Raw genomic sequence first — 8,407 nt, 5'->3', positions numbered from 1 at the left:
ATTAAATATTTAGAAATAAATAAAAGATGAATGATGCCTCTATATTGCAAATTTAAAAAGTTAAAGAAGGCCGGTGCCGCGGCTCAATAGGCTAATCCCCCACCTGTGGCGCCAGCACCTTGGGTTCTAGTCCCGGTCGGGGAACCAGATTCTGTCTCGGTTGCTCCTCTTCCAGTCCAGCTCTCTGCTGTGGCCCGGGAAGGCAGTGGAGGATGGCCCAGGTACTTGGGCCCTGCACCCCATGGGAGACCAGGAGAAGCACCTGGCTCCTGGCTTCAGATCAGCGCAGCGTGCTGGCTGCAGCGGCCATTGGAGGGTGAACCAATGGAAAAAGGAAGACCTTTCTCTCTGTCTCTCTCTCACTGTCCACTCTGCCTGTCAAAAGAAAGAAAGAAAGAAATATACCATATTAATGGATTGACTGATTCAATATTGCTAAGATGTCAGTTCTGCAAATACACCTTTATACTCAATGCAATCTCAATTATAATCTCACTAAGCTCTTTTTCCCTTTAATCAAAAGTTTCATCCCCAAATTTATATGGAAACAAAATATGTCCTGGAATATGCAAAGAAGCCTTGTACAGGAAGAATGAAATTGGAGTGCTATAAATTTAAATAATCAAGGCAGCTTGATTTAGGAATAAGGACCGGCCGGCTCCGCAGCTCACTTGGCTGATCCTCCGCCTGCGGCGCCAGAACCCCGGGTTCTAGTCCCGGTTGGGGCACCGGATTCTGTCCCGGTTGCTCCTCTTCCAATCCAGCTCTCTGCTGTGGCCCGGGAGTGCAGTGGAGGATGGCCCAAGTGCCTGGATCCTGCACCCGCTTGGAGACCAGGAGAAGCACCTGGCTCCTGGCTTCGGATTGGTGCAGCGCACCGGCTGGAGCGGCTATTTGGGGGTGAACCAATGGAAATGGAAGACCTTTCTATCTGTCTGTCTCTCTCTCCCTCTCTCACTAACTCTGCCTGTCAAAAAAAAAAAAAAAAAAGGAATAAGGACCAATGAATATATGAATACAACAGAAGATCCCAGAAAAAAAGGCTTACACTTACATAGTCGTTTGATTTTTGGAAATATGCCAGCGTAATATGATGAGGGGAATAAAAAGGATAGTCTTTCAACAAATTATGCTTGAGGAACTGGATATTCATATGAGAAGTGTGAACCTTCACACCTATGTTATGCCATATATAAAACTTAGTTCTGGACTGATCTTAGGCCTGATGATAGAATGGAGGATGTAGGAGAATATTCTCATGACACGTACAAAAGCAAAGGCTCTTAGAGTACGACCAGTCTGGAAAAAGGTTGGCTGCTGCTTCTAAAGCCTTAGATCTGCATAGCTAGTTAGGGAGAGAGGAAGGTGGATCAGAAAAGGAATCCAAGTTCTGAGGCCTGTATCACCTTAACACTGAGAGGTCACAGGGGAAAAGCATCACTAACATGCCCGAGACTGGGCAGTCGTCAAGCAGTAGAAAGCTGAGTGCGGTGATGCCGGGAGAAATCCAGCAGGACTGCTGAAGAACGCGTTGTGAGCGTGGCTGTTGTGCTGCAGTGGGCTGGGCCACTGCTTTGGATACCTGCAACCCACGTCAGGGTTCCAGTTTCAGTCCTGGACACTCTGCTTCCCAAACCAGCTCCCTGCTAATGCACCTGGAAACAGCAGATGATGGCCCAAGGTACTTGTGTACCTGCCACTCATATGGGAGACCTAGATGGAATTCCTGGCTCCTGGCTTCAGTCTTGCCCAACCCTGGTTGTTGGGGCCATTTGGGGAGTGAACCAGTGGGTGCAAGATTCTCTCTCTTTCTCTGTATCACTCTGCCTTTCAAATAAATAAGTAAATCTTTCACTTTTTTCTAAATAATGCTTTTTGCTTTGATGTATATTTTGTTTAATATTACACTTAGGTTTCTTCTGGATAATATTTGTCTAATATATTTTCCATCATTTTATTTTCAACTGTTTTGTACACTTGTATTTTAGATATGCTTCCGAACTGCCTTACAAGTTTCTTTTCTTTTAGTTCAGCTGAAAGAAACCTTGGACTGATAGTGCTGGGGCATTTGCACTGGGGACTTGTACAAGCTGTCCTACTGGTATCTCAGGGTCTCCAGCATGCAGATGACCAGCCATGAGACTTCTCTGGCTCCCCAGTCCTTGAGCCAATTCTGGTGAGTCCCCCTCAGATAGCTTATTGGTTTTGTCTCTTTTGAGTTTTTCAGCTGAACTAAAAGGATATTACAAATTGGAAAACATAAAGAGCACTAGTGAAGGTAATTGCATAGGTAAACATAAAAGATTTATAAATGTAAATGAATTTTTTGGCTTCTAATTATTTCTATCTTGTTTAAAATACAGCTGTGTAAGGTAATAATTATAAATCCCTGTTGGTGTACCTATACTTTACATTGCATGACAATACAGCACAGAGGGGCAGGGAATGAGTGCAGGTTATAGGAACAAAGTTTTTGTAAACTATTGAAATTAAATTGCTGCCAGTACAAACTAGATTATTATAAGTCAAAGCACTCATTGCAGTACTAGATAAGACCTGCTCTGCCTCTTGCCACTTTTCTGTTCCTCTCTGTTACTGCAAACTTGTAAGGACCAGAATCCATGTCTGCTTGAGTAGGAAGCAGAAAGAGAAAGACAAAGTAGAGAAACAAATCAACCAAGGTCATCTTTTCCCACTGCAATCTACTGGCTGAAGAACAGGGGAAAGTTGAAATAAAAGGAAGTTCATTTCAGCACATTTGTTTATTTTTAATGTATATACATTGTTAAATATCATAGTTTTTATGTAGTTCTAAAAAATTTTAATAAGAATTTCTAACATAAAACGATACATATTAATGGAATATAATGTGATGTTTCAATAGATGTAAACATTGTATAATGGCCAATCAGGGTAAATATATCTCCTTAAACATTTAATATTTCTTTATAGTGATAACATACAAAATCCTATCTTCTGGGTTTTTTAAAAAATAAATATACATAGTACATTAGCATTTTGTATAGTCATTTTACTGTGTAATAGAACCCAGACTTCTTTTTGCATATTTTCCAAGTTTGTGTATGTATCCCATTGAACAAGCTAAACTCTGTGACATAGAGTTGCACACATCAGTAAAGTCGTTTTTTGCCTCTAACTACAGCATGCAGGACCCTCAGCACCGGGCCTGCCGCATGCAAGTGGTTAACAATGAACCCTCTGGGGTGGCCCTTGTGTTGCAGTGGGTTAAGTCGCTGCGTGGGCCATCTGCATTCCATATCAGAGTGTCTGGTTCAATTCCTGGCTGCTGCCATCCAGTCCAGCTCTCTGCTAATGCGCCTGGGAAGACAGCAGATGATGGCTCAAGTGCTTGAGTCCTGGCCAGCTATGTGGGAGGGCTGGGTGCTGTTCCTGGATGCTGGCTTTGCTCTGGCCCAGCCTTGGCTCTTGTAGGCATTTGGGGAAGTAACAACCAGCTAGAAGACTTTCTCTCTCTCCCCACTCTTCTCTCCCTCTCTATCCCTGACTCCCCCTCTCTTTCTCTCCCTCTGTTTCTCTACCTTTCAAATAAATAAATTATTAAATCTTAAAAAAAAAAAAAAAAAAAACAAAAAAAAAACAAGGCCTCTGGAGGCAGACTTCCCAGATGGCATCCTAGCTCCACTGCTTGGCAGCCTGTGTCCAGCTCTGGCTTCCTCGTTTGTAGAACATGATGATAATGCTGTGTACCACATTTCGTGTGGCAGATACTCACCGTGTTGTGAAGGAGGAACCATATCATCCATAGTGAGCTCTTAGCATTGTGCCGGGAACATTGCAAGTGCAACATAAATGTTAATTATGGGGCCAGCGCTGTGGTGCAGCAGGTTAACACCCTGGCCTGAAGTGCCGGCATCCCATGTGGGCGCCAGTTCGAGACCTGGCTGCTCCACTTCCAATCCAGCTCTCTGCTATGGCCTGGAAAGCAGTATAAGGTGGCCCAAGTCTTCCACGTGGGAGACCCGGAAGAGGCTCCTGGCTCCTGGCTTTGGATCGCTGCAGCTCCGGCTGTTGCAGCCAATTGGGGCATGAACCATCAGATGGAGGACCTCTCTCTCTCTCTGCCTCTCCTCTCTCTGTGTAACTCTGACTTGCAAATAAATAAATAAATAAATAAATCTTTAAAAATATATATTAAAAATATTAATTATGATCATTTGTTGAATAAAGAATTTCATTTAAAAATACTCTCTGGACATGCTCATGCCTCAAATACTTTGGACCCAAACAAGCGTAGTATCAAAAGGTCTTTATTCTCTCTGATGTAGCAAATCACAGAAAGAGTCTGGACTAATTAACTGGGAGGCAGAGAGTGATTAGCAATGCTACCGTTTGAAGCCTGTGGTCGTTATTTTCCTAATCAGTAAGTTTTTCCCCATCTGATAACCTCTCTGTGCTTATTTTTCTTTCCGGTTATCCTTTATTCCTGTTCAGGTATTTGTCTTGAATCTTTTTTCTTTTCTTTTTCTTTTTAAAATGTGAAATATTACCAACACAGAGAGTGCAATAAGTCACCAGGACACCCAAGACCTACGTTCATCAACTATTATCATTTTACTTGTTTCCTTCAAGTTTACAATTTTTAAAAGATAAAAGACACAGTTAAATCACCTATGCCATTAACCTCCTTCCTTCTCCTGAGATTATGTCATGAATTTCATGTTTATTATTCCCATGCATTTTAAATGCTTGGCACTTCATGTATATAATTATACACTAGCAAGACATATATAATGACTTCAAAACCTTGAAAGTCTTATAACTTTCATCAAGTAGAACATTCACTATTTAATGGACATAACAACATTTATCTATCTATCTATAGTCCTGTGGGCAAAAGATAAGTCAGAGGGGATGGGCATTTGGTGTAGTGGTTGCCTCTTGGGACACCTTCGTCCCACATCAGAGTGCCTGGATTGGAGTCACAACTCTGCTCTCCATTCCAGCTTCCTGCTGTTGTGCCCCCATTAGCACAGGTAAGGCTCAAGTAGTTGGATCCCTGCCCCTCTGGGGGAGACCGAGATTGACTTCCTATCTCAGCTTTGACATGGCCCAGCCCTGGCTGCTGTGGGCACTGAGGAATGAACCAGTGGATGGGAACTCTCTGGCTCGCTCGCTCGCTCTCAGATAAGTAAATACATAATTAAAAACAAAAAAAATGGTTAGAAATTGAGACTGGGCCATCTCCCTCCAGTTGGTGCCTCATAGTTTCTGGTTGCACTCTTCTGTCCTTAAACAAGTTTCATCCATGGACCATATCCCGTTTGACTTCTGGGATCCATGAATGAAGGACTGTTTCTCCATTGGGTTTGAACTTGGTTACTTGTAGCCCTGCAAGGGAATTGCTAGTACCCAGGACACCTAATTTGGGAAGACCAGAACAAATGCAGTTACCAACCTTGCCCGATCATCAGATCCCACTGGACAGTTATTGAGTCCTACCTCACAAGAACAGTGAGAACTCTCTGCTCTGTAGTGACGTTGTTTTCCTGATGAGCCCGTCGGGCAGTCCCAGTCTGTTCCCATTAGGCCTCCGTTGCTTGGCAGATCTTCACCTGCCAGTACTGTTTGAGGGTCAAGAGGTTTCCTTAGGATTCAATAGCCACAGGTTATCCTATTTTGCTTTTTTTTTTTTTAAAATTTAAGCAATATAGTTCTTCATTGAACTTAGTAGATTTTTAGATTATCTGTTACCAGTTAATTCTACATGCAAGTAACCACACTCGAGATTTTTTTCTAGATATGAGAAATTTTGCTGTTAGACTGCACTTAGAGCTCTGCCAAGTCCTCACTCCTAAGATTTAATGGTCACTGCCTTGAGGCGTTCTTAACAATAGTTAGAGAGACAACACCCTTAATCCCGTCTTCTTCTCCTAAGTGAAGTCCTGGGCTCTCACCTGTGCGCCCCCCCAGGCCGGCTGCTTCATGGACCTCAGGATGAGATACCACGCTTTTAACTTTTCAGTCTCTCGACTTCAGGGCTGGGGACTCTGCAGAGGGAGCCCTCTTTGCTCTGATGTTTCCCACATTGCTTTCTCTCTTTGCTTGCACTAGGTAGCCCTCTCAGCTCCCTCCTCTTTGGGGACCTTTGCTGACAGTGTTAAGAACATTGCCTTCCAACACATTCAAAGAGCCAAAGCCCACATAGTAGTCGCAAAGGCCTTTCAAAATCTCGTCCCTGCCATTTCTCAGGGTTCCACAGCAGTTTTTGCTAACCTCCCGTTTGTCTCCTCGTTCTCCCTAGCGCACTTCAAGGGCGCACCTACTATTTCCGCTGCTCCACAGTTGCCACCCAAGAAGCCTCTTGGCTCCCTCCCTCACATCCGTAAGTAGGTTTACCCGTGAAATTGTCAGCGCTTTGACTCCGCGTACAAAGCAGCAGCCCGCCCCTTCGCTCTGCCATTGCTCCCAATGACGAGATGTTGTGTGTGTACTGCTTCCCGCAGGCAAATAGAAACACGGTGAAAGCAGGATCTTTTTCTGTTTTATTCCTGACTGTATCTCAGGTTTCTCGAACAGTACCTGCAGCATGCAATAGTGACAACATGTAGTAGAAACGCAAATATTACCTTTTTAAAAAAGACCCTGCCTGTGTCAACATTTTGAAATTTCCTCAGTATTTACTGACAGCCAAAAGCCCTGGTAAAATGTGGTATATAGTCCCAGGTATGGCAGGTGACATATTTCTCCACCACATGCTGCAGTTTGAGTGCATCCCCCATGAGTTCGTGTTGGAACCTGGTTCGTCTACGCAGCAGTGTTGGGAGGTGTCTGGGTCATGGGAGTGGAGCCCTCACGGGTGCATCAATGCCTTCCTTTTGCGAGTGAGTTACCGCAGGACTGGTTTGGTGACTGTGAGAGGAGGTTGTCAGCAAGCAGGCCCGCCGCTCCTGTGCTATTTTGCATGCACCCACTTGCCCTCCGTGGCCCTTGGTAGGTGAGTCCACCTGTTCTTGAACTTCCCAGCTTTCAGGAACATGAACCCAAATAAGACTCTTTTCTTTATAAATTACACAGTCTTGGGTATTCTGTCATAGCAACAAAAACTAGATTAAGACACACACATAAAATTCCACCAGCTGTTCAACCTGAAACGCTTGATTCCTCAGTACCTCTGACTTGCCTCCTTTAGTTATTTCCCTAATTTCGTTTCTTTTTTTCCTCGCAGCATCTCATTCATGATAATTTGTAATCAGTGGGGATGTTTCCAGCTGGAAAGAATTAAGCATTTCATTGTGGCTGCTGTTACTGGTCTCAAACCACTAGAAGTTTGGGGATAGGTGGGTAACCAAGACCTGGTACTATGTGTTCTCTGGATCCAGGCTTTTAAGCTTTTTCTGAAATCATTGTAAAGGATGGATCTTCCTTGACAACTAGGAAGAATTCTCTAATTAAATAAACTTTCAGTGGGGCCTGGCATTGTAGTGTAGCAGATAAAGCTGCTGTCTGCAGTGCTGGCATCCCATATGGGTGCCGTTTCAAGTCCCTGCTGCTCCACTTCTGATCTGTCTCTCTGTTGATGGCCTGGGAAAAACAGCAGAGGATGCGACAAGTGCTTGGGCTGGGCCCCTGCCACCCACAGGGGAGACCCGAGGAAGCTCCTGGCTTCAGCCTAGCCCAGCCCCGGCTGTGGTGGACATGTGGGAAGTGAACCAGCAGATGTAAGATCTCTTTCTCTCCCTCTCTGTTTGTAACTCTGACTTTCAAATAAAAAAATAAATCTTAAAACTTTATGTGCTTAGTGTCTGCTGATAGGGAATAATTTTCTATATTCTTGAATTAATTTTTATATATTTTTTTTGACAGGCAGAGTTAGACAGTGAGAGAGAGAGAGAGAGAGAGAGAGGTCTTCCTTTTCCATTGGTTCACCCCCTAAATGGCCGCTACGGCCGGCGCGCTGTGCTGATCTGAAGCCAGGAGCCAGGTGCTTCCTCCTGGTCTCCCATGGGGTGCAGGGCCCAAGCACTTGGGCCATCCTCCACTGCAGTCCCAGGCCACAGCAGAGAGCTGGACTGGAAGAGGAGCAACTGGGACAGAATCCGGCGCCCCAACTGGGACTAGAACCCGGAGTGCCGGCGCCACAGGCGGAGCATTAGCCTATTGAGCTGCGGCGCTGGCCTTTTTAAAACTTTTTAAAATCTAAGTCTTCACATATATTAGCATAAAGATGTTATAGCATTCTCTTATAATTAAGATTCGGTCCTATCTACATAGTTATATCTCCTTTTCCATTCCTGATATTGTTAAAGTCTTCTATCCATTCCCTTAGTTTTCTACTTTTATCTGGAGCTTATTCTTTATTAGCTTTTTTAAAAGAACAACTGATTGATTTTGCTTAAATGTTTTTCTTTAAAAAATGTTTAAGATG

The 8,407-nt window shown here is 44.0% G+C and overlaps 1 long non-coding RNA gene across 1 annotated transcript; it reads right to left on the bottom strand.

Moving 5' to 3' along the window:
* Window positions 1-258: 258 nt before the first annotated feature.
* LOC149127644 (uncharacterized) lies at window positions 259-3,814 on the bottom strand. Its single transcript, XR_016231145.1, has 2 exons — window positions 3,755-3,814; window positions 259-375 (listed from the first exon to the last, which is right to left on the bottom strand). It is a non-coding gene; the product is annotated as an uncharacterized LOC149127644 (long non-coding RNA).
* Between the last annotated feature and the right edge of the window lie 4,593 nt (window positions 3,815-8,407).

Source organism: Oryctolagus cuniculus, chromosome 3, assembly GCF_051225735.1.
Source record: "Oryctolagus cuniculus isolate XC-2025 breed Fujian yellow rabbit chromosome 3, ASM5122573v1, whole genome shotgun sequence".
NCBI classification, from domain to species: domain Eukaryota; kingdom Metazoa; phylum Chordata; class Mammalia; order Lagomorpha; family Leporidae; genus Oryctolagus; species Oryctolagus cuniculus.
This window is presented reverse-complemented; position numbering and strand designations above follow the sequence as displayed.